Below are 5,000 nucleotides of genomic sequence, written 5' to 3' on the forward strand. Positions count from 1 at the left end.
GCTTCCCAGCATTCTGAATGACTGGACTTGGGGTGCCTGGGGAGGGTTTGAATTAAAGGCAGTCTGTAAGAGCATGCGGCCACCTGAGGTTTTAGGGAGGATGAGGTCACCTGAGCCTTTGAGAGTCAGTGACTGGGAGGGTGAGTCGCGATGCCATTGGCCAAGGGGAGAAAGCAGCGGGGTGGAAGGCACACCACCTTTGTTTGAGGAAACCTTGAACTTGATGCGTTGGCCAAATCTCCAAGCAGCCTGTGATGCCGCTAGCTGCCAGTGTGGGTGTGGGTGTGGGTGTGGGTGTGGGTACGACGTAGAAGGAGGCTGTGCATAAAGTGTAATTGAACTTGGAAGTAGATGAGATCACAGGGGCGAGAAGACATTTCAGGCAGGATCGAGGGCAGTGAGCCCTTCGAAAGCTTTTGGGGGAGGCCGAGGGAGAGCAGTTGAGTGTGGAGAGAATTACAGGGGTGATGCTGAGGCCCCGGGAGGAGGTCTTACAGCACAGGCGCGGTTTAACCAGGCCTTTCCCCTCCAATCGGAGCTCCAGCAGGGAGATACGGTGAACGTGTAACTGCACGGAGCTCCGGAAACGCCTAAGGAGGGGAGGTGGCGGGCGACTGGGCCCTGGAGGGAGGCTGGTCACACTGGGCCCTGGAGGGAGGGCAGGCACTGCAGGTGGAGGAGCTGGTGTGTGCGGCCGGAGGCTGAGACCCAGGACGTGTCAGTGACGCAGCTCAGCCCAGTGGGTTGGGGGAGGTGGTGTGCCCAGCGGGTTGGGGGAGGTGGTGTGCCCAGCGGGTTGGAGGAGGTGGGAGACCCGGCTGGAAAGGTAGAGTGGGACAGAGCTGTTTGAAGGGCCAGCTTAAGGAACAATGGATTTAAAACTAGAATGACTAGTTCATTGAGCACGTACTAGTATTTTGTGAGAGAATGAGGAACAGAGAGAAGGGCGTTCAGAGCAGAGCGGCCGGAATGGCAGAGGCAGACAGCTCTGCAGGGGAGGGAGCGTGGCCACAGGAGCTAGGCAGGGGCAGGGCAGGCCTCCCTGCAGGTCACAGGGAGGGCTTAACCCCCAGAGAGGTCAGAGGTCTTTGAAAACCCGGCTCGTTGCTGGCGGAGACGGAGACGTGACCAGTTTGCTCTGGGGATAAGCAGGCCTGTCTCTGGGAGAGTGGTTGGCTGGAGCAGGGACGAGGGTGGACGCGTGGAGGAGACAGGTGTAGGGGTAAGTGCCTGGCCTGTGACCGGCGCTGACTGCCTGGGCCGGGGGCGCGGGCTCCAGCCCAGAGATGGGTGGGTTGGGACTGGATTTGGTGATGGGTGTGATTTGGGAGTGGAGAGAGAGGGACGGGGCTGGGTGATGACCCCGCGGTTCCGACTGGGCAGCTAGTGGCTCATGGGTGGAGGGGACCCTGGAAGATGCTCACATTTGGGGGGGAAGATTGATTTGGGGCATCTCAAGGTTTTGCAACTTTTTTTTTCCCCAGAATAATTTCAAAACCTAACATAATCCAGGGAACTCCTGAGTGCCCTGGACCCAGGGTGACCGATTGTTAGCATTCTGCCCCGTTTCTCCCCCCCCCCCCCCCCCCCCCGAAGAATAATTTCAAAACCTAACATAATCCAGAGAACTCCTGAGTGCCCTGGACCCAGGGTGACCGATGGTTAGCATTCTTTTATTCTCTCTCTTCCCCTTCCCCCCACGCACACACACACACACACACACACACACACGCGCTCTCTCTCACCCACACACATGCTCTCACACACACACATGCGCACGTGCACACACGCTCTCTCATGCTCTCACACATACACACACTCGCTCTCTCACCCACACACGCTCTCTCACGCGCACACATGCTCACACTCTTAAACACACGCGTGCGCTCGCACAGATTCTTAGCTCATCTTGCACGGTTCCTGCTCCATCCCTGGAGCAGCCTTTCTCGGGGCGCTGCCTCCTTCGGGCGGGCAGGGTCTCAGAAAGCAGCTGAGAGGCGCTGCGCCCATGGCAGGCAGCGAGGAGACCCACGTGGTGCCCACATAGCCCGTGGCTACGTCGCTCTCCGCAGGGAGATAGGAGCCCCGGGCTCGTGCCCACACTCCCATTCCCGGCCTCCCCAGGTCACTCACGTCTCCTCCATGTGTGTGACCCCTTGTCAGGGAGAAGCCGGCTCCCGGGTGGAGTTGGGGCTCCCTGTGCCACCCGTGAAGAGATGAGAGCGGGAGGTGTGGTCACGGGAGAGGGCGGACTGTGAGCTGAGGAATGCGGCCCAGCACCTCGCCCGCCCGCATGTGATGGGGAAGGAGGGAGCGAACTCTTCACTGGCATCTGCTCTGAAGACGCCGCCGGGTGACTGTCCGGGGGCCCTCAGTGTTGTAGGGAGTGACTGTCCTGTAGGGAATGAGTGACCCCGGGGGTCAGGGCCGTGCCCTGAGGAGGTGACACTCATGAGTCTGAGTGGAAAGAGCCCCCGCGTGAAGGTTGGAGGAGGGGGAGCAGGGCTGAAGGGGCGGCCTGTGCGCACGCCGAGGGGAGAGCTGGTGCTCAGGGCAGGGGGCGGGCGCTGGAGTCGAGGAGGGTCGCAGGCACATCTGTGGACCTGGGGGCTCAGACCCCCTACCAAGGACGTGGGTGAACAAAGACTCGTCTTTTTTTTTTTTTTTTTATTAATTGATTTCAGAGAGGGAGGGAGAGAGAAGCATCAATCAATAGAGAGAATCATCCTGCACGCCTACTGGGGATCAAGCTCACAACCTGGGCATGTGCCCTTGATTGGAATCGAACCTGGGACCCTCCAGTCCGCAGGCCGACGCTCTATCCACTGAGCAACACCGGCTAAGTCGGGACTCGTCTCTTTAAATCCAGTGCCCCCATTGTTCCCACTGCTGGTGCCTCCTCCATGGCAGGGACTGTGGGCGAAGAGGCCTAGGTGTGGCTTTGAAGGTGATACTGGGCCGAGGTGAGTGGCCAGAAGCCTTCACTTCTCAGGAGCCTCGCGTGCCCTGGCACATGGATGCAGCGGGCAGCTCGCCAGCTTCGTAGGAAACGATGGCAATCGCCTTGAGCAGCACGCCCCGTCCCCGTCCCTCAGGCCTTTCAGGTGATGGCGGTTTCCAAGCTCAGATCCGGGGAGTGTGATGACCCTGTCGGGTGGGTTGTGCTGAGGCTGGCGCACAAGAAAAACCCGTCCGCGCCCCTGGCAGGCCTCGGAGAGCGCTTCACACGCCGCTCCCTGGAGTCCCTCTTATCTGGGCCGCACGCTGGGGAGAGGGCGAAACCTCTTATCGCTGACGCCTGTTTATCTCCTAACGTGCCGTTTCGGTTCATTGGTTTCAAAATGTGATACAAGTCCAAACTGTTCTTAAGAAACGGAGTCTGCACTGTTGGTAGAAATGAGACCTTTCCCAAGTTGCCTCTGAAGCATATAGTTCTTGAAGACCTGGTTTTAAAGTGACCTGTTTGGGCCCGGCCAGGGTGGCTCAGTGGTTGAGCATCGACCTATGAACCAGGAGGTCACAGTTCAGTTCCCATCAGGGCACAGGCCGGGTTGTGGGCTCCATCCCCAGGGAGGGGGTGCAGGAGGCAGCCGATGAGTGATTCTCTCTCATCATGGATGTCTCTCTCTCTCCCTCTCCCTTCCTCTCTGAGATCAGTAAAAAAAACGTGTATATATGTAAAGGGACCTGTTCTGGAACATTCACTGCAGCCTTGCGTTCTTTGGGGTGGAAAGGTCTCTTTCTGCCATGTTTATGCTGTGGGCCCTTGGCTCCCCTGGCCGTGGGAGGTTTGAAGCTCACCTCGTACCTGGGGTGGGAGTGGGATTGGCAGACGGGCCCTCGGAAACGGTCGGGTGTGGGCACAGGATGTGAAAGCAGCCACTAACTGTGGGTGGATGCACAGGGGTGACGGGTGAGGGGGAAGTTCGTGACTCTGATAATGAGCAGTCTTTTAGGGGGTCCCTCAGCTCCTGGGGTGCTGGGTTAGGGGGTCCCTCAGCTCCTGGAGTGCTGAGTTAGGCGAGTCCCCACGCGCACACGCCTTCTGTGGTTCCCAGTGAGCTTGTGCGCCCTGCCCGGCAGCCGGCTCGCCGCTGGTTAATGCAGCTGTGGGGAGGAGTGCTTTCAATTATTAAATGGGAGGATATTTTTAGATCTCCCCCAGATCCCAGATTGCTCCAGCTACTCTTGACCTCCTTCCAGAGTCCTGTATGGTCCCCAGCTGCGCGGTGGATATTTCCACTCGGGTGTGCGTGCTGCATCCCCCTGCTCACGGCCTCTCCCTTCGCTTCCTCACCGGTGTGAGCTGCAGCTCTGATTTCCCCGCTGCCAGTGCTGACTCCCAGGTGCCGGCCCGAGCATCACGCACTGTGTGGCTCTCTCCTTCGAAACTCACGTCCCTCGCCAGCTGTCATGGAAAGGCCTCGATTCGTTCTGTGCGTCACTGACCTGACGTTCGAGCTGCCCGCTCAGGACCCTCACCCTCCAGGAGAGGGCGGGCGGGACTGAGTGCGTGCCCCGGTGACCTCGAGCCCGGATGCCCGCCTGTCCCTGTGGGGACAGCCCTGGCTCTCGTCCTGGCTTTGCTGTAAAGCATGGAGCCCAGTTAGGAGAGGGGGGAAGCAGCGACAGAGTAGAGACGGCGAGAAAACAGTGTGTCCTGTCCGTGTGGTGTGTAAGCTGCCCGCTGTGCCCGCGGAGTGGGTCAGTGGGTAGGACGGGCGTGGCCGTGTGAAGGTGGAGATTCCCAGGTGAGCTGTGCAGGGGTTTGAGGCTTCTCGGGTGAGGCCTCAGTCCCCTGAGTGAGCTGTGCCTGCATCTCCCGGTTGACTGCGTACATGGGAGGGAAGTCACTGAAGTCCTGTGCAGTCTTCCGGCTCACTGTGTATGTGCGCATGCGTGTGGCTCGCTGTGTATGTGCGCATGTGTGTGGCTCAGTGTGTATGTGCATGTGGCTCACTGTGTATGTGCGTGTGGCTCAGTGTGTATGTGCGTGTGGC

This window comes from Myotis brandtii, unplaced genomic scaffold (assembly GCF_000412655.1).
Source record: "Myotis brandtii unplaced genomic scaffold, ASM41265v1 scaffold888, whole genome shotgun sequence".
Classification (NCBI taxonomy): domain Eukaryota; kingdom Metazoa; phylum Chordata; class Mammalia; order Chiroptera; family Vespertilionidae; genus Myotis; species Myotis brandtii.